This window comes from Myodes glareolus, chromosome 4 (assembly GCF_982192425.1).
Source record: "Myodes glareolus chromosome 4, mMyoGla1.1, whole genome shotgun sequence".
Taxonomy (NCBI): Eukaryota; Metazoa; Chordata; class Mammalia; order Rodentia; family Cricetidae; genus Myodes; species Myodes glareolus.
The window spans coordinates 112,829,863-112,852,228 of NC_142029.1; the positions used below are offsets into that span (position 1 = coordinate 112,829,863).

Here is a 22,366-nt window from a genome sequence, read left to right on the forward strand (position 1 = left end):
TAAGTGAAAATATATGAGACTAATTCATATACAAAGAATAAAATTGTATTGTATTTGATTTTGAAAAGAATCTTTCCTGTGTGTGAAATCAGAAGCATTTTTAGCCTACGCTCTATTTTGCTTAGTATAACATGTTATCTTATTTTGTTGATATTGCCAAAAATGTCAGGATCTCCTTTTAAAATTTGAATAATTTTTAAGGTTTATATGTTTATGATTTCTTTATCTTTCTTTTTTCCTCAGTGGATGCTTAGATTCTTTTCATGTTTTGGATAATGTTAATCTGCTACTGAAATCAATGCAGTTACATATGAAAGAGGAGACATTACAATGGGTGGCTCAGAGGTAGAAAGCATCCCTAAGGGATTATTAGAAGTAATTATGTGGCAACAAATAGGATGACCTGTGGAAAGTGAAGGATCCCTAGACGCAAGGTATTTGACAAGAGTGAACGAAGAAAAATAAAAATTAGAAAGCAGGCCAATTACAAGCAAAGATATTATCAAAGTTGCAACTACAAACACAAGGAAGTAAAGCCTGGATCAGGTGGCATCAGGGCAGAATTGTAAAAAGGCAGAAAGAGTATCCACCCCTTGAAAATTCTCTTGACAGTGTCTGTAGCTTGTTATGGTCACTTTCTGTCTGTAGACTGTGCTTCATCTTGCCCTATAAAATGTCTTATCATGCCATTTATTGAGGCCATGTGGATATGTCTGGCCACCAAAGTACATAAACACTGAATGCAAGATATCTTGCTATTCATAAGTCACATTATTTCCATTGCTGGATGTAATGCAAGTGATGGATATGTCTTAAATTTCTTAGAATCTCGTCCTCCCATCCCTGACTCATAAATACACAATTGAAAGAGTTCTACTCATTTGTTCCCAGCTTCCCAGACCCAAATAACCACATAGAAACTATATTAATTAAAACACTGATTGGCCAATGACTCAGGCATATTTCTAAATAGCTCTAACATCTTGAATTAACCCATTTCTATTAGTCTGTGTATCACCATGAGGCTGTGACTTACTATTAAAGGTTCCAGGCATTTGTCTCCTCCAGCAGCTACATGGCATCTCTCTGACTCTGTCTACTCTCTCTATACATATCTTCCAGCCTGGCCATATTGTGCCCCGCATATTTAATTAACCAATGGTAATAGAACGTATTTATAGCATAGAGAGGGGAGTCTCACATCCCTGGTCCACTGCTGTGATATTTCTTGCTAGACTTTTTAAGTGAAATGTGAGTATAGGGCGGGGAAACCTTAAGAGGTTTTGATGATGCTTCAGAATATAATGAGCTTGTATCTTAAAGTTGTGACCTTCATAAGTGTTCTCCATTGATGTCTGTCTCCTGTCTGTCCCTGAATGTCTTCTTTCCTGACCTTAACTGCTCACTGGTATGGCAGTGCATTGGCATTTTCCACTTTAATGAAACACAGAGGACCAGTCATTGAGATAGATCTCTGGTGGGGACTAATTCCTCCCCACTTGACTGGGGAAAACTTTTGAAGTTCTATTTTGGCCAAACAGCTTTCTGTGGAGAGCATAGATATTACTGTGAAGAAATCTTTTCTTGTGCCTTGAGACAGTTATTCTTACAATGCCCTGGTTAGTGTCCAGACAACTTCTTTCTTGGCTGTTCTTTGTGAGTCCCTGGAGATTTCTTGGTGATAAACCTCAGAAAATATGCCATCACCCCTTTGAGACTACAGTCCCATGGTTTTTTTCTTTCTCTTGGTTGTACATACTAATTTCTAGAATTCATGAAAAATGTTCATAGGTGTGTTTTTATCAACATGGTTCTAAGCTGTACTGTTCGTAATAAGCAATTCCCCATTTCTGTATTTTTCTGTCTGGTTATATACCCATATACCTTCCCATCGCTGAGTTGTCCATCTGAACACTTTCCTGTACGGCTTCCTGTTGCTTCCTTGTCTGTCTGGATAAATCCCTGTATAACTCTCCATTGTTGCACTGTCCCTCTGGACATACGCTTGCATTTTGAAGGGTGTTTCTACTTCAATTTCTGCCCTTCTACAGTCCCACAATATCGTTTTTCAGTTATCTTAGCCTTTACTAATTTTTAAAATGGACATAGCAATTTACAAATTCCTTATATTTAGATCAGAAATGAGAAACTGGGAGAATTTATTTAGACTTTTAGTGGTGGTGACTTTGTCTAAATTTGCATTATTGGGACAAAAATTCGACCTCTGTTTGTTATTTGTTTTGTGTGGCTGTTCCTTCCATTTCCCTTCTTTCTCCATTCTCCCTTTGTACACTCCTACCTTCCCCCCTCTTCTATTCCTTTCTCTTTCCTCCCTTCCCTCTATTTTCCTTCTCTCCCCTTCCCTGTTTTCCCATTCCTGCTCTCTTCTCTTCCCCCTTCGCATCTCTTTCCTTCCCTCTCATTCTTCATCCTCCCTTCTTTCCCTTCATTGGCGCCTCTTCCCAGTGTGCTGATGCAGTGTGGCTGATAGATCAGCTCTGAGACTGATGCTGTGTTCATGGGGAGATGAGAGACTGTGCCTGTGCCCAGTGATATATGTCTTAATGAAACCTATATATCACTTAGCAATCTTAGCTCCCACATAGGATTTTCCTTGAGAGGTTCCCATTACCATTCTTTTAGCTCCATATAGGACAGATAACTGTGTTCTCATCTATGGTGCTTGATTAAGAGATTTTTAAGTATTTGGTGAAGCTGAACAAATGTATTCCAAAAGTGACATGCTGGGTAATTTTTCATCTCTTCCAGCTGAGACTTTCGTTTTTCTAGTCATGCTTGTTGGTTTTCTCACCCGAAATATACTTGGATGTCACACTTTCTTCTTGTCTCAACCCCATTCTTTCTGATTTTAACCAGTTACCGCTCTACTTTTGTCTACAATGCTGCACAGATTTCGGAAAATGTTCATTGTTCTTGATGTACTTCTATTTTGCCACTGTCTGGAGCTTAATTGTCCACTGATCACGACTTTTAGCTGAATATTTTTATTCTGGCAGTAAACCATCATTCATTTTCTAAATCCCATTTCCTTTTAGAAAGTCTTTCTAGTTTCGTCCTGAGCTTTACACCTTTCATTTTCCCTGGGATACACCTCTGCCACTCTGTTCTTTATAATGATTTGTTAAATGTTTCTTGCCCTCAAAAGAATATGTGTCCTATGGGCATGCTTTTTCCTCCACAGCTTGGTAGAGAGCTGTCTGCATGTAGCTGCTCCATACACACAGTCATGGGGGAAGGGAAACGCTGCTGATTTATCTTGAAAGCTAGCTTCATGCCTTCACAGCTGCACTTTCTGATCTCCTTTCATCCTTCCTTTCTCTTTCAACCCACACTTACATTTTTCAATTACTAAATATATACAAAACTCTGCTTACTCCTGCAAACTGTTGTTACACACACAGCACATAGATGGGAGTGCTCACTTTGGGAAAATGTATGTTTAATCTCTAGATGCAAGTTCCACCTTCATTTCTGCTTCTCAAATTATGCCAACTTGATTGACTCATTTTGTAAGTAATTTCTTCACATGGAGTCATCATGCCTTTTGGACCTAAAACATAAACACAATTTTCTTAAGTCTACGTAAGTCATAATTCCTGCACAGTCAAAGCCGTGTTTGCTGCTGGCACATACACTCTTAAAAGAACATTTCTAGAAACAAGCAACAGATGGAGAAAAAAGGAAACATGGTGCTTGAGAGCTGAACTGGTTGATGCCTTTATTTATAGTAGTGCTTGCCATTCCTATTTATCATGTGAAATAAAAAACTTTTCCAGGCCCTCCTCAAAGTAAACACTTAACAGGGCATTCCCTTGTTCATTTCTCAGACTTATAGGATGGGACAAATGTTAGCAGCAAGACCAGTTTAATTCTGTAGACTCCCAATGGTGGAGGCAAATTGGGAACCTAGCTTGACTGTTACCACTCTTCACCTAAAGATGGCTACACAAAATTCCTCTTGGCTCTATTTCTTCCATGTGCTCCTGCCTCAAGTCTGTTAATGGCACCATCCATTATTCCAAATCCTGTAAGCTGCAATAGGATCATAAATCTCAGCCTGATGCTGCAGCCCAGAGACACTGAGCAAGTAACTCTCTTAGTGACAGTTGAGAAACATATTTTCTTACTCTATCAGTGTGCCCAAATGTACCATCAAGTATCCAAAATCGTGGTGTTAAGACTGAGGAACAATTGGCTGAGAAACCTGTGAGCATGAAGAAGGGGCATGTAAAGGTAGTCCTCCATTGCAATGGGCCATCCCAGCAACCTGTGACAGAAATAATCATTTTATTTTTAAGCTATGGAAGCAAGAGCATTCTGTCTGCAGTTGCAAGTGTTGGGAAGCTAACCCTATTTCCAATGAAGGTGTCTTGTCTGTAAATATTGAGACCTGTATATGCATTGTAGCATTTATGATTCATTTTTCATTGGTGAGTTAGAGTGTTTGACATTTCCACATTAGACTGTAATGTATTGAAGAATATTAAGTGGGTAGTTTAAAACTCTGTGATTCATGACAGAAAGCAGTGAGTGGACCACATTATCTGATCATTGTCACAGCCGGTTTGAGCCGCTTATCTGCTTTCTTTGCATCTGGTTGTAGAGATAAACTATCTTTAACATCATAGCCTAAAAGTGCCAGTGAATCACTGGAAGCTTTCTGATTGACATTCACAGAGGCTTTCCATTCTCCTGTCTTAACATTTCCTGCTGGGAATCAGTTACTAAACAGGCCTCACCACACTGTGGTTTTCCAGTGGTCCAGTAATTAGATTTCTGAAAATGATCTGACTGAAGAATAGAGATCCTTTTTTCATAGTTGATAACACCTTGGCTATCTTCGTTAAAAATCTAAATACCATTGATTTCGGGGGATTTAATTTATGACTGTGTAGGGCAAATCTTTATAAATGAATCCCTGCCTTTCCCAAGGGCATCCAACACTCCAGTTGACAGAAAATCATTTAGCAGGAAAGGGAATGTTTAATATTGCCTTGGGGCATAACTCAGGTACTCACTTTAATACACGCTTCTCATCCTGAAAGGAATTGATAAGCAATGTCTCCCAAAGTAAAATATTCTGATGTAACTGAGCCTGGGATCAACGGAGATAAAAGATTTTGAGGATAGATCAGTGCTGCTGGAGGCTTCCCCTGAGGGGCTTTCTCTATTACTTTGGGGGAAGTGGGAAGAAGGGAAGGGATTTTCTGGATTCTTCATAATCAGATTCAAATCTCTCAGAGAGCAGTAAATAGATATTTGTTGAAAAGATGGTTGTATGGATGGAATTTGGATCCTTCTGGGTTTACTCTCTTTCCAATTATATCAGATAGATGGAAAAAAAATCAATGTGAAGTGAAGCCTGTAAAAGGTCAGGGTAAGAGTTTAGCATTGTGGTAATTTAAAACATCAGCAGTTCTTATGAGATAAGTTGACCCTTAGTGTGAGCATGAACACACAGTACTTGTGTATATGCATGCCAAACTAGTAATATCATCCTCATTCACTCTCAAACGTGTTTTAATTTGGATGGATTATTGATTTTCCTATGCTTAAAAAGTGAAACGGTGATTGGTTTTAATTGTCAGCTTCATACATCATAGAATCATATAGGAAGAGAATCTCAATGAGAGATTAGTTAGATCAGGTTGGCCTCTGGCATGTGTGTGGGGGATTTTCTTGATTGTTATTTATTATGGGAAGAACCAAGACTACCGTGTGTGGCACTATTCTCTAGTCAAGGGATCCTAGACTTTGGAGGAACAGAGAAAGTACTAAGCATGTATGAATGCATTCCTTTCTGCTCTCGATTGTAGATGTAATGTGACTAGATATTTAAGGTCCTGCTGTCATGTCTTCCCCACAATAATGGACTCTAACAGATAATTATAAGATAAAATTAACCACTTAGTTGCTTTTTATAAGGATATTATGTCACAGCAACAGAAATGAAGCTAAGACAACTAGTGTAAAGAAAAGACACTTCAAGCTTAGGCCAATCACTTTGTTTTAGTGAGCTCAGGACTGATTAATATATCCCATAAAAGTACACCCAGCTGAGTATCAAGGGCCCATCACAAATGCTTTCTCAGGTTCCCTACTTTAACCAGGGAAATCACTGCACATGTATGTAGGGGGAGGGACTCTGGCATAACTTCTCTTTCATATCTGTGTTTTACTAGGTTATGATGTCAGTATCATCTAGGTGTAGACTTCATTCTCATTTGGAAAAAGTATTGTTGTACAAGGTGTGGTGAAATTTATGTCTCTGTTCTACAGTTGATACACTTTTAGACTTTAATCAGTTGGTAATTAGAAATACAAAATATAAAGAGAGCTTATTTTGAAGTTAACTGCAATGATTTTCATTAGTCCTTCTAAATCTCTATAGTGTACATTTTCTTAAATTAGGGGGTACTATTTACAACTCCTATGCAACTGGAATTGATCTATAACACATAATATGTTAAATTAAAATTGTTGAAGTTTTGTGGCAAACTCCATAATTTAGATAAATATTTATCATTACTCATAACTGTATACACTCGGTTATATTTTCCGGCATGATAGATGTTTAGTTAGTCTATTGTTCTTTGTAAATTGCTTAGAAATCACAACAGAGTTCAATATCTACAACGATGCCAATGTCTCTGACTTGAACAGAAGAGTTTGTGAACTCAACTGTTGGAAGATCAATTGAAAAAATTAATTGAATGATACACTGAGATCTCAATGCAATGTGGCAATAAATTACATATTAAGAGCCATAACAGGTGACTCCTGTCATTCACAAAGTCCTCTAATACAAAACTTAGAACATTCTTGAATTATGTTGCAGAGAAGACTCATAGATGAAATAATAATGTTAAATTTAAATTAGATAAATATGATATTTATTGTTTGTGGGTGTGTGCAGATCTTCATGGAGGCCAGGAGAAAGCATCATATTCCCTGGAGGTGAAGACACAGGAAGGCAGTTGTGTGCCTCCCAGTGTGAGTGCTGAAAGCTGAACTCAGGTCCTCTGCAAGAATGATACATACTTTTAGACTTGAAGTCATTCTGTAACCCTTCCAGCTATTTTGAATTGAAAATCAAATTTCAATTCATACCAACTTTAAGAGCAATAGAGTTAGATATGTAAGCTGACATATTAACCATTTTGAGTGTAGATTCCAGACCCATGGGAGAGAGTAAAAAAAAATATTACATACTCAGAGAATTTCTAATCACTGTCTTCACATTGTATAGATACGGCTTTCATTTATACTACTTATAAACAGTGTTTCTTTGAGCATAAGGAGGTATCACTGAATCCAATGCAATGCTAAGAAGGAGTAGGAATGACCTAAGATAAATCAGTGAAGTAAAAATCATGAGTAGTTATGAGATAAAAGTGCTAATCATGATTGACAATTTGTATGTCTAACCATATATGGCTTTCTATAAGAGCCCAGGTTGATAATTAAGCATTGAAAATTACCGTCTCAATTCACACACAGGAGAGGTTGACACAGATAAGGCCTTACATCAGATCACACATCAGTAATCCATGCGTGGCTGATTCCTAGGGCTACGGTGACATGTAGAGTTCATATATGTTTATTAATGTATACTAGTGATTTTTCAGTTTGGGCCCATTTTAACATTCACATTCTTGTGTCCATTTTGAGAGTTCATTTTCCAAGAAACCTGTCTCTTGGGTGATTCTCCAGTGGCCTTCTGAAGTTAGAAATGTTTTTCAAGTGTTGTTTTCTGACCTGGGTATCACAGTAGCATTAAGAAAACAGAAGAAAAGAAGTTAAACGAGTCAAGATGAGTGTGATCGATTTGGTCAAGGGATGTAGTACAGTTTTTGGCTTTGAAATGGTCAGTAGAGAAATATCAAAATGTCTTATCTAAAGTTATTTGATGACTTTTGTCCTATTTCTTAATTGTCTGCCTTTTAAACTATAGCAATCCATGTCCACAAATGCAACTCTACCACTATGGCCACAAGAACCACAGCCTGAAGAAATTCTGTTTCCTCAGGCACCAACACTTTCAAAACTACTAAAAGAACTTATCTAAAACTCTGTCCCACTAAAGAATTCAAGATTCAAAAAGTGAGGTAGAATCCTGCTTCCCAGAGAGACTGAATAGCAAGCAGCTCACCTAGCTCGCCTCCTTGCATCTCCCTAGAAGTCCTTGTGGTTTTTCTTTCCCTTCTTTATAAACCCTTCACCTGCTCCTCCCTACTACTTCCTGTAAGCTAGTTTCTGACACACCCTTCAGACCACAGCTAAATTTTATTTAACTAAACACAACTTTGCATCATTAAACAAATATTCCAGAGCATAAACAGAAGTGACACTTTTTAAAATAATCTACAACAGATGACTGTCCCACTTGGTGTCTGCCTGTAATCTCAGCAATCAGGAGACTGAGGCAGAAGGGCTGAAACTCCAAAACTAGTTTGGCATACAAAGCCCTAGAAACGTATTGAGATTTTGTATAAAAGCAAAAATGAAAAGGGAGCTTGAGAATTAAATAGTTGAATACCAATCTAGCATGAGCAAAGCCATGGGTTCATTTCTAGTACTGAAAGAAACTGGTCATGATATGTTGGATGCGTAAATTTCTAGGGCCAAAAATATTAATAAGGAAGTAACTATTCCTCTGTGGATAGAGACTTGAAGAAATTAGTCTCAGGTTGTGCTTGAGAGGGACAATCTAGCTTGAGGACAGCATTTATCTTTAAACTACATTGAAGAGTTGTGAAAGTCTCAAGACTATATCCTACCTGGAATCAAACAAGGGGACTTACTTGTTGGTCACTGCAGGGGGCAGAAAGATATTTATTAATAGATAATAAAGTAAGTTTTATTGTCCACTGTTTGGCAGCAAGGTCCAGTCTCATGGAGGGATGGAATAAGATCACATACAGGCTTATCACACCTGTGGAATCTAAAATTGAAAAAACTCAAATTCATTGTGGGCATGTGCATGGGGTGGTTCTGTATGTGTTTGTTTGTGTGGGAGCTTAGGATGCTAGAAATACCTATGTGTTTATGAGAATGGAGGCCTGATGTAAACTTAGCTTTGTTTTTGAGGCAGGATCTCTCACTGAAATTGGAGCCCACATAATTCTTCAAGGGAGCTGAGGATTAGTAATCCTCAGGAATCTTTCTGAGTCTGTCTCCCCATAATCTGATTGCGGATGCGTGATACTCAAGCAATGTTTTATGTGAACTCTGTTTATGCTGAGGATGAGAATTCAGGTCTTCAGGCTTGCACAGGAAACAGTTTACTGACTGAACCCTTTCTTTAGTCACTAATATTTTATAATCGACCAAAAGTAAACCTACCCTTTGTCTCAAGAGAGAAATTATCTTTATTGCTCTAAGCAGTAAAGAAACTTAATGCATCTATAAAGAAGCCCTATATCTATCTTCCGTGCCCTCCTTTGGAAAATATTTTGTCCACATTTTGCTCACAGGAAGATAGAAATACAAAAGGCAAATGGAGATTCAATAGCCATGTTTTGTGAAACTGATTTTCATTCATTCATCAATGCTTAAAGATGATCTTTAGGGGGCTGAAAAAGATCATAAACTAAACATTAATGTGGTCTTAATCCTAACCAACTTGTTGTCTCAGAAAAATATTTAAATGTATTGGTTTGGAAAGTCCTTCTCTATTCGTGTTGCTATTATTGGTTAATAAAGACATTGTTTTTGGCCAATGGCTTAACAGAATTTAGTCAGGCTGGAAGATACACACACACACACACACACACACACACACACACACACACACACACACATATATATATATATATATATATATATATATATCGAGAGAGAGAGAGAGAGAGAGAGAGAGAGAGAGAGAGAGAGAGAGAGAGAGAGTGAGAAGGCAGAGTCAGGGAGAATCTTTAGAGCCACCAGAGTGTAAAGATGCAAGCTGCAAGCTGAAACCTTGCCAGTAGACCACAAGCCTTGTGGTAAAATATAAAATAATAGAAATGGTTAATTTAAGATGTTATACTTAGTCAATAAGAAGCTAGAGCTAATAGACCAAGCAGTGATTTAATTAATACAGTTTCTGTGTGGTTATTTTGGTCTAAGCAACCAGGAATGAACAAGCATCCTCTCCAAACAGATTGGTGCACCAACGTGTGCTAACTAAATCCGCATAAAACCTGAGAGGGCTTGGAAAGGAATTCTAGACAATAACACAAAATTTAGCTGTTTTTTTATTTTTCAGATGGGCGCTGTTTCCTGGCTGCAGCTCCCTTAAGAGAGGGATTCCTGATTCAGTGGTGGTAGCAAAAAAACAAAACAAAACAAACAAAAACACCCCCCCACCCAGTTTCAAAACACTGGCTTCCTAGTTCACGCTGCCAGCATGAACTCTGGCTCTTTCTGGAGGCCAAGTACTTAAATGGGGTCCGTGAGCAGCATATTACCAACTTTTTAATGCCCCTGTGAACCTGCATCTGGGGCAGAGAGAATGGCTCTCAGAGGCAGTGAACATACGTCTATCATGTTGGACTGGGCAGAGCAAGCAGGCAGGTTTGTGGAGTTGGTCTTAAACTGCCCACTTAGCATTTAAAAAAAGAGCTTCTGGTCAGAAAATAATTACAGATATGCAATAAAGACAAATTCAGACAGATATAAACCTCTAAATTATTTCACAGTGTTCTATAAATGAACATAGGCTTGGAAGAGAGAAGAAAAAGAATATAGACAGTTATAAAAGAAAATAAATGGTTTTAAAATTAAAATAAAGTCTTTAAAGAGACAGAGTACAGACAGTTATAGATTAAAGGGGTAAAGAAAACAATAAGCCATGTAATGATGAAAATGCACGGAGAGTATGGATTATGTATATTACTGTGCTTTATTTGAATGTTTTAACTTGAAGGAACTAAGTATAGAGAGACATTTCATTGTATGGGCTGCTATGCTTAACCAACCAACAAATATGTTTTAAAGGTATCTTGACTTTGGAATTTGGGTATAAGGATATGTTGCTTTGGAAAAGAAGTTCTTCATTTATTTCCACAGAGAATGAAAACCTGTGGATTCCTTCTGGACTAATGTGGTTTGATGAATCAAGACCCCCTTCCCTCAACAGGTCACCGGAAACATCCCCCAAATTACTTTACCCAACAAAAAGCAGTAAGTAGTTTGGAGATAACTACACCCAAATTCCCTAAATGATTGTTTATAAATGTTTATTTACATTGAAAGGAGGATATGCTATAGATATGAATGCTTTGCATTGGTGTGTATCTTGCTCTATTGATACAAATTTAAGGTCAGTTTTGTTATATGTATATTTCTGCTCTTAATTAAGGTATTGTTTTGTGCAGCTCATTTAAAAATGTAATATATAACTAAGAAATATAGGTTAATAGATAGTCATTTATAATACTCAAGTTGTAGTCATGTTAGTTAGGTTTTCTAGATGTACAGATATATTTCAGTTAGATCATCTTCAAACCTTTTAAAGACCTATGGAATATGGGATTTAAAACATTTTAAGAACTTACAACTTTTCATGACAATGAGACACATCTGGCAGCACCAATTTACTGAAGAGGATGATGGGCATAGATGAGGTTCCTTATGGAGTTGGTTAGCCATTTGGGCAAGAAACTACTCTTGCCTGGACTACTTGATGTTATGTCGTATGAACTGGACATACAGGACACACAGAAAAAATGATGCTGAAGTTGCCTAAAGAAGGTAAGACAGTTCTTTGGGGTTCCTGCTTCATGAAAGAGTCTGCCAGACATTCTGCAGGACACAGAAGAAAGCAATTGATGGATTTTGTCATTACAAGGCAGAATAGATCTTCAAATTTCCTACTTCATGGGAAAGTCTGTCAGATACTATGCACTTGTAGCTTGAAGATGGATGCTCCAATGATACAGAAGAACTCTGGGTGACTGTTCAGACAATGAGATGTTTCTGTCATTTTTAGAGTTTTGGAAGTTGCTTAAAATGCAATTCCTATTAACTTAGGTAATATTATATCTTTCTAGTGTCTTTTATGGAGTTAAAGGACAGATAGTTATAGTTTTCCTTAGTTATAATAAAAGATAAAGTAGATATAAATATTATAACTGTAATTCTTCCTTGATAGCTGTTTTGTTATATGTAATTTTACTATGTTAAAGTTAAAACCTTTCTTTTTATTTTAACAGGAAAGGGGAAATGGTGTGGGAAGTCCTCCTGTATATATGTTGCTTTTATTGGTTAATAAATAACAAGCTGTTTTCTGTCAATAGCTTAACAGAATATAGCAAGGCTGGAAAAGATATATAGAGAGAGTAGGCAGAGTCAGGGGAAAGCCATGATGCCACCACTGGAAATAGACGGAAGCCAACAGCTGGAACCTTGTCATTAGGCCACGAGCCTTGTGGCAAATTATAAGGTAATAGAAATGGATTAATTTAAGATGTAAGAGTTAGCCAATAAGAAGCTAGAGCTAATAAGACAAGCAGTGATTTAATTAATACAGTTTCTGTGTGATTATTTGGGGTCTACACAGCCAGGACATATGTATGTATCTATCATCACTATCTGTCTATTCTATTATATTGCATTCTATTCTACTCTATATTCATGGTAGGAAGAGTTCAATGTTCTGTGGGATATTGGATAGAATATACACAGGTAAATTTAGGCCCATCAAGTCATTTTTCAATGTTAACAGGTAGGAGCCCTCTGAGGGAGAGGGAGGCTGTGAAAGTGTCAAGTGACTGACATCAAAAGATATGGAAGCTCACATGTGAATTTGAGATGTTTTGGTAATATACATATGGTTAGACTTTAGGAAAGGTTGGTGATATGTTGGAAATATAACTATATGCAATTTGGGAATTATTCTTTCAATAGTCTTAAGAATTGATTAAGGGAGGGTGAGAGTGTAGATCAGAGTTTTGAGGAAGAGAATATTAGAACGCTAGTTTATTAATAAAGATCTGAACTTAGGGAGTTTCAAGGGGAGTGGTGGGAAAGTAGGTTAAAGGGCTATTCAGGGAATAAAATCAATAGGACTTGGTGAGTAATTCAATGACAGGAGTTAGGAACTCCAGGGTGACTTTATTGTTTGCAACAGGGAAGCTGCTGGAGAAAACAATATTGCTAGTAGAGTGGGATTGTGTGCATGTGCGCACGGGGTGATAAAAGGATTATGAGTTAATTTTGGACATATTGACTTGGTGCTGGATGGAATTTAAATAAGGTCACTGCAGAGTGGCAGTAACATAGGACAACAATGAAGTCCTAGGTAACTTCGACTCTTACAGGAGACTTGTGAGACTAAAGGTCCTGTGTTACATAATTTCTAGATGTTGATGAGTTCTGTATGTGACTATTACTTCTTCTAGAAACAAATCAAATTGTAAAACTTTGGAGAAACAGAGAAAAATATTTTATATTATTTTTTCTGACAATATATGCAGACAGCATTTTAAAAATGTGACGTCTCCAGCCTGGATGAACAGTAAAGCTTCAAAAAAAGAGAATGTTAGAGTAATTGTTCTGAAGAAACTAAGGTTTTACGTTTATGTGATGTTTTTGTTTAACAAAATACAGTTGTCTTAAACAAAGCCTGTAAAATAGAGCTATTTTCTAAAAGGAAACACTGAAAGCATTCATTTGTACCATAGGAAAATGTAGTTTCTTTTGAAAATATCATTATTTGACCTTCAAAGAATTGTACTTTGATTCCGATTGCCATTCTATTTATTTTATAGGCATTCATTTAGAGGGGTTTTATTATTCTGGTGAAGTTGATTTAGTGTGTAGGAACATGAGTCGTGTAATGGAATCATTCATTAGGAAAGGTTAGTGCTCTGTAAGATTTTATCATGCTCTGCTATGCATTCTTATGTGTTTTTTAATCATGTTCCTTTAAACAACTTAAATAAATAACAGTTACCTTGTTAGGCATAGTGAGCATGGTCTCTGAAACATCCTCTCATTCTTTATTTCTTGGTCAATAAAATTATGTCTTATGTCATTATCAAACAAAGGAATTTACAAACTTCTCTCCACCCTTTTGCTTCAGAGTTTTCTGAGAAAATGATGAGCAGAGCTTGAGATAATCAGTGCTAGTATCAAAGGCAAACGATTCTGTCATTTCTGATTGGCTATCAAAGGCCACAAGACCAAATACGTGTATTACCTTTAACCCATAAATTGTACCCTGAGGGACAACATTATAAGATTCTAAAATAAACTATGAGAACTGAAAATACATCTCCGTGAATTTTCCCTTATGGCAAAACTGTCCAATAATAAGAAAAGATATAAATCTATTTTAAAATGACCAAAAGAAATGAGGAAACATCTCTCTAAGTTATACAAAAATGATGGGCAGATATTTAATACATGATCAGCATATCTAACAGTCAGAGAAATGAAAAATAGAAACAAGGTTAGTTTCCAATCATTTCTGTTAGCTTTGTTGTTGTAAAGATGGCAGAAGTCAAGTGTTTTCAGGAATGCAAGCAGAAGAGAAGAGATACACACTGTTGGGCACATTGCAACTTGTTACTGCCATCTTGAATAACAATGTTGAGGACCCACAGACCAAGTAAAACTAAAATTGCCACGTGCTACTGTGGCACTCCTATTCCGAATATAACCAAACACACTGAACGCCCCATTCCCACTATAGTATTAGTTATGCTGGAAACAACCCACTAAAACCTTTTGACTACAGCAAACGAGCCATGTGGTGGTTGTACTAACTTTCTGTTACAAACTCAAAATTCACAGTGTAAGTATTTGACCTCATATAATTTTTGTGAGACTCAAATTAGGGTATGTGATAGTTTCTTATATGGAAGTTATTTATTGCTCTTTTTGGACGTCTTTTGTTCAGACTCAAACAAAATTTTATTGGCGTTTAATATAAAAAACACCCCTGGGCAAGAAACCTGTGAATCTCAGAAGCTGCTCTAAGGAGAATAAAGAAGAAAAGACAAAATGAAGATAAATAAATAAATAAATAAATAAATAAATAAATAAATAAATAAAAAGGCAAAACAACAACAAAGGTCATGCCCCTTGAGTTAAGCTAGAATGGAGGTTAGCCACTTGATGGCAGTCAGTCACATGACAGGAAGGGAGGTTTTTGAGAAGGAATAAGGAAGTTCAGCTGTTAGGGAAAGCATGCAACATATTTAGAAAGGAGATAAGCAAAAGAAATGGAAAAGTCAGGCTTTTCTGTATAGTTCAGAAAGTAGGTGGAGTCATGAAGCCTCTTATAGGATACTGTTCTAGTGGGTGGAAATTCTGGGAAGGAAATACATTTTCTCATTAAAGTAGTAATTTTCCACCTATCCTATACCTAGCATGGCTCTTTAGGGTAAGTCATCCCTCTTAGGAGTGCCCTGCCTTTCAGAGGGTGGTTCCTTAACCAGGGTCTGGCTCACATATTAACTCCTAAAAGAGACTATGGCACACTTACAGCTGGAGATTGATTATAATCTTTACTGTGCATTCATCCCTGAGAGAGGTAACCCTAAAAATACTTAGAAAATGAACTGAAATTTGGTAACAGCTATTATCCATTTGAACAAGAAATTGGAATTCTTTTAAGATTATTATTTTTTCTGGCTTATAGCTATTTAAATAGAATAGTCTTTTTTTCTTTAGTGCCATTAGAATGTGCATAATGGATGCAATGAGGAGATCTCAATCTTAGGTTTCCTCTACTCTGTGGCTCTACCTGCCCTCCCAAATTATGCTAAATCATCTATTACAGGAAGGAACAGAATGGTGGAATGTTTTATAAATATGGATAGATAGATAGATAGATAGATAGATAGATAGATAGATAGATAGATTGCTACATAAGTTTATTTTGAGGATATTTTCATCATGATGTGAATCAATTTCCAAGATTTTGTAACTTAATGAGGCAAATTTTTTTCTCAGAGGCAAATAAAATATATTCTTCTACAGAGGAGTATTTAAGAACTCTTGTTTTTCTCATGATGGAGGACTGTGTTAGGACATCCTGATGTGATCATTGCCTTTTTATTTTTTATCTTAATTTGACATTTAGTACATAATTAATGTTCAAGTGCTATTCTTTGTATGGGATTTTAATGTGCTCAGCAGGAACTACTATTAAAGGAGGGTATCTTAATACTACCTTGACCATACATAGATGGCTAAATTAGGACCTCAGAAGGGAAAATCCTACATATCATGTTCTCAAATGCACTTGTTAAGGTCTCTAAATAGAGTTTAGAGTTTACAAAATATTTGTCCTTCATTCAGAATACTTGCTAATTAGCTTCAGTTGATAGTCTACTGGGACACCAATGTGAAACAAAGGACAGAAAAAGATATTTTTTTAAAAAAAATCTAATCATGTCTTGGTAAATGTCTAATCCACTAATTCCAGTGGGGAAATGAAAAATATTAAATTGGGTTAAAGTTGAAGTGTTACAATTTGCTACTCCTTTCTCATTTCAACTGGTTTTGCGACACTCACCTGCTACCAAATGCATCTTGGTTTTCATGATGGATATTTTATCAATATTGTGGCTGTACATGATCACTTTCATAACACTCTGAATACGTTTATTTTTCAATGAGTCTTTTTTCTTGATAAAATAACACTAGTATGAGTATGAATGCTAAAATTACTGATGGTTAATCTTCTCCAAGAAAAGAAACAAAAACATTTAAGAGGCAGACTACAGAGACCATTTTCTTGGGGAATGTGTTAGATATGGTTGTGCCATGTAGGAATTTATTAAAATCAAAAGTATCTAAAATTTATCAAATATCATTCAGTTTCCTGACTTTGATCATCACCAGCCCTTCCTTCCCTGCATGATACTATCCACCAATCAAAAGATCAATGAGAACCTTGATGAGGCAATTTATATTCTGCTGAATGAATTGGATATGTCAAGATTCTGTACATCTTCCTTTTGTTGAATGATGGCTAGAGGACAGATACTTAAAGAGAAAATGAACAGCACCTACTTCGCAGTTAGTAATAAAGATACTGCTGTGTCCTTTCTAATGTAAATCTGAACTAACGGGACATAATTTAAGATTATGAGAAAAAGGGTTATGCAATAATGAGTTTTTGTGGGCAATTTTATAGGTGTTCATCAATACTTGGAGTATATCCTATGTATGATTTTCCTGAAGTTCATCTTATTAATGTTAGGACATTATCTGTATATACCTTTGATGCTGGCTTCATTTGAGCTCATAATTAGACACATATGTAATATTTCTGGTGCATATTTTATAATGATAGGTTATTCCTTTACTTTAATTATTTCTTTTGAGAAGATCTATTTGTTTGGATTTCAAACCTTTACTAGAAGTGGACTGACTTATCCTGGGAAGATGATGCACCATGGAAGCAGTTCTGACTCTTGGGAGATATAATGACACATCTGATGGAGAGCTCAGTCTGGTCACAGAAAGCCCCTGAATGGTAACTCATGCTTTATGAGTGAAAGTGAATGTCTGTCTGTGTGCCAGTCAAGACTTTATCATGGTAATCAGTGTCACTCCTTGTGAGCCATTACTTTGTGTTTGGGGAACATGCTCACATTGGTGTAGACTACACCAAGTAGGTTAGGCTCAGTAGCCAGGGATCCTCCTGTCTCTACATCCTAGATACAGAGATCACTAGAATATCCATCACACCTAAGTCTTTGTTGCTGTGTGTGTCCTGAGGCTTGGCCTCAGTTGTTGTGCTTATGTGACAAGCACTGTACCACCTGACTTCTGCTGTAACCAATCTCTTGCATCTGGATGGACTTCCCTTTGTCTTATGAGGGATTGCATGGGGAAGATGGTTGTGATGATTCACAGTAATAAAATGTAGAATAACATGAGAGACAACTCCCTGCTTATTTCTTTAGGAGAGATTCTTGAGTAAATCAGTTGAGGTGGGAAGTACTACTGTAGGAGGCACTGTTCCAAATGTTGGAATTTGGGACCAAATGAAAAGGAAAGACTTGAACATCAGCATTCATCTCTCTCTGCTTCCTGACTGAAGACAAAAAGCAAGCAGGTGCCTCAAGCTCCTGCCACCAGGACAGCTTAATAGAGAAGGACTATACCCTTAAACCCTTTCTTTATTTGGTCTTGTTATGTATTTTGTGATAGCTATAAAACAAGTAAGTATTTAATGCAGCAAGGAATAAACTTGTTCAAGAAGCAGGACTGGATGAGTCCCACCAAGAAAGTAAACTTTCAGAAAAAATTTTGAAGTTCCGATAAAGAAAGAAAGAGAGTCCCTTCATTAAAATATTGCCAACCTGAGAGCCTGGCATTAGTTTAGGATTGTGTTTGACAGATTCAAATCAAAGGAGTCCAAGCTCCATGTCATTAACTGTGTTGTACAGAGTAATGAAAGTAATTTGACAGCTATGATGAAACATATGTCTACATCTATAGTTGTGTCACAATGTGTGCGTTACCATTTTCATATGTTCAAATGAATGTAGGTACATAATTGATTTTGTGGACTTTGTTCTGATTATGTAATCATTTGTCTACTTATACATCTCACAGGTAAATGCTTCTTCTAATTTCAGTAAAGGTTTTTGATTTAATAAAACTCATTAATTTTACTCCTCATCTCTTAGTGTTCATTCTGGACAGAACTAATTTCACTTGGAAGTGTTATATGGGCAGGGATGTTTCTATACAAATACGAACATTTTGCATAGGTAAGTCCCAAAAGTTCTGATTTCTGGTTGTTGTTGAAGTTTGCTCATTTATTCCAAGTTGTCCAGACCCAAAATAATCACGGAAACCATATTATTTGCAATACTGTTTGGTCAATAGCCTAAGTGTATTGCTAGCTCTTATATCTTAAATTAACCCATTTCTATTAATCCGTGTATTGTCACATGGTAGTGGCCTATCAGTAAAGTTCCATCTGATGTCTGGTGTCTGTGTCCTGCACTGGCAACATGGCTTCTCCCTGACTCTGCCTTCTTTCTTCCAGCATTCAGTTTAGTTTTCCTCACCTATCTTTGTTCTGCCCTGCCATAGGCTCAAGAAGCTTTTTTATTAACCATTGGTATTCCCAACATACAGAGAGGAATTCCAAATCACCTCCCCTTTTCTGTCTACATAAAATGGAATGTTTAACTTTAGCATAGTAAAATTGCATATAACAAAATAGGTATCAAGCAAGAATTACAGTTACAATATTTATATCTAATTCATCTTTATCATAACTAAGGAAAATAATTATTATAGACCTCCCAGAGGGATATAGTATTACCTTAGTTAACAGGAAGTGCATTGTAAGCAACTTTCAAAACTCTAGAATTGACAGAGACATTTTGCAGCCTGAACAGTCACCCAAAGTTCTTCTATAAAATTGGGGCATGCAATCTTCAGCATACAGGCACATAGTATCTGGCAGACTTTCCCATGAAGCAGGAAATTTGACAATCTCCTATGCCTTGTACTGGCAAAGTTCTTCAGTTGTTTTCTTCTGTGTCCTGGAAAACGTCTGGCAGTTCTCTCATGAAGCAGGAACCCTGAAAGACTGTCTCACCTTCTTTAGGCAACTTCATCAGTCATTTTATGTGGGTCCTGCAAGTCTAGTTCGTACAACATAACATCAAGGAGTCCAGGCAGGCAAAAGTGGTTTCTTACCCAAATGGTTAACAAACTCCATAAAGAGCAACTTCAGTGTCCATCTTCCTCTGGAAGTAATTGCTCCCTGTGCTTGATTAGGTGGAAGTTATTTCGGTGTTGAACATTCTAAGATCTAAGTTGTCATAGAGACACTTCTCCCATTGGTTACTGATTGTTCCATATGATGTCTCAATACAACACTTAACCCCAAGGCCATATCTATCAGCTCAACTCATCATGCCTTGTACATAGCCAAAGAGTTTTCTTTGCCAGGAAGCTGGAATGCTTTATCCATTTCATATGTTATGAAATACGTTATCCATATCAGAGTTATGATGATTTATTTATCTATTTGTGTTTGTGATTGAGTGCGTGAATCAGAAGACAATAGACATTTCTACTGAAGATAATTTGTTTTTGGTACTCTTGAGAATGTAATTTACTTATGTTTGTCCCTTTGCTTTTCCACATCCAAACTCTCTTGTATATTCCTTCATCCTCTTCTTCACTTCTTCAAATTTATGCCCTCTTTTAAAACTAATTGTTATTGCATATATGTGTATGTGTGCATGTGTCTATATGTACTAAATATAACCTGTGCAGTCTGTATAGTGCTACCTGTATGCATGTTGGTGTGGTCTAACCTGGAGGAAGGTTGCCTCTCCTACTCCCAGCTCCTCAGTTGCCTCTGCGAAGTACTGAGGATTTCTGGGTTTTTCTCTATCCAGTTTTTCATGTTCATCACTTTCATTCTTGTTCAACTCATGTTTTGGGGTCATATTGGTGAGACGTTGGCAGTGTAGCTTCTAATACTATCAGAAGTCACAGTCTCAGCAAAGTCCATGGTCGTCTGCCTCTCACAGTCTTTCCCTCCCCTCTTCTGCAGTTCCCAGGTGTCAGAGTGTTTTGTAGGGAGTGCACACCATAATTATGTACTTTGATTGGCTGTGGTTTTCTGTAATGTTCTCCATAGAGAAATTTCCTTGATGAGGGGTGCAGACAACACTTATTTATGTTTACAAGGACAAGTGTTTATAGATTGTTGTTATGAAATTAGTGGTTGTAGGTTCTCCTCCCAAAACTATGACTTCTCTAGCTCTCTACAGTTAGGTTTTCAGTACAGGTCATATAGTCCATGGTTTCGGGAGTCAACCCTTGAGAGTCATTTCTCTCCTACTACCACGTGGTTCCCAGGAATTGAACTCAGGTCATCTAGATCATTAGAAATTGTTTGTATCTATCAAGCCATTTGCTTGTCCCAAAATCTGCTTTAAAGTATTGATACTAATTTTTCTCTGTACCTTTAAAATTCTTGTACAATTGAAGGGTCATCCTGGTATCTACATAACTGTTTCTTTTGAAAATCAGTCAATTTTCAGTTTCACTCTGGGTCATGACTGTTCTGCAATAGGGTAGAGTTCAGATGCTTGCTAGTCCTGCTTGTGTAAAGAGCATGGTTAGATACGTTGAGGCACAGGCTGTAAGAGCCAGAGCGATGCTCAAGTTTTACCCTTAGCATTCACAGACTGAAAATCTCTGATCTTGTATGATGAGCTATTTACAGAGGTTTCACAGTCACAAAAAGCTCATTATTTTAACATAGCTCTATTTGAAGCGATGCTACTCCTTGGAACCAGTTTTAGGTAGAGGAACACCAAATTGAGAGGGTCAGTGGTTGCACAGAAAATGTGTGGTAGCCGAAGCATTCCACTGTCATGGTCTCACCCTCTATGATCTTCCCAGCCAAGTGCTGTCCGCGCCTGACCCTGCTTAGCTACCAATATCAGAGGATACTGAGTGACTTCATGGCGCTATATCCATAGACCGATGTGATTTAAGCCAAATTATAAGACAAAAATGACTTTCTACCTTTCATGTATTTGTGGCACTTCCCACAACTTATTCCTAGTCTATCTACATGAATATATTAACATCTACACGTATCCAGGCTACAGCAAATATCCTGTAGCCTGTGCCACAACCTTTTGGAGAAAAAAGTCATGTGTAAAAATTTATTTGGGGTTCATAGGTTCTACTTATGAAATTTGGTATGCCATAAATCTAATTTATTATTTGTTAAGGTGAATAAATTAAAATTTATTTACATTTATTTGTTTCATGTGTGTGTGTGTGTGTGTGTGTGTGTGTGTGTGTTTACGCATGTTTACAGAGCTCATGTGTGGAGATCAGAGGACAACATGCAGGAGTCATTTCTTACCTTCTACCATGTGAATCCAAGGGACCAAACTCGGGTCTTCAGGTTGGTAGCAAGTGTCTTTACTAACTGAACCACCTTGCCAGATGGAGAGTAAATTTTAGATATTGATTGTTTGTAGACTGCCTTTCTGAGTCTATGTCTGAATCCTCACCGGCCGTCTAGATGGAAACATTAACTGCAATCATTTGTTTTACTTTTCTTCCTAGTCACACAGAGCTGCTGCTGCTGAGTCCATCTCAACCACGCAAGGACCACTTCCTTAGTGTTCTCAGTCTGAGCCTCAATGCCAGTGGCTAATAGGTGCATAGCCTTATAGTTCCAGGCCCTGAAAGCTAGAGGCTACAGTGGGAAGTTTTCAAAGCAACAGATTATAGCCCTAGGAGCTGAGGACAAGAGACTTATTACCTTGAACTATACATTACAGTGGCCTACCACCTAGCAGCTAATGTTGCTGTTTTCAAGCCTTGGGAGTGAGGAATCCCC

General features: G+C 37.1%; 1 long non-coding RNA gene across 1 annotated transcript; it reads right to left on the reverse strand.

Annotated features, from left to right (window-relative positions):
- Positions 1-3,448: 3,448 nt before the first annotated feature.
- Positions 3,449-19,787, reverse strand: LOC125400653 (uncharacterized). The gene is made up of 3 exons (XR_007232036.3): positions 19,304-19,787; positions 13,958-14,092; positions 3,449-3,571 (listed from the first exon to the last, which is right to left on the reverse strand). It is a non-coding gene; the product is annotated as an uncharacterized LOC125400653 (long non-coding RNA).
- Positions 19,788-22,366: the final 2,579 nt, after the last annotated feature.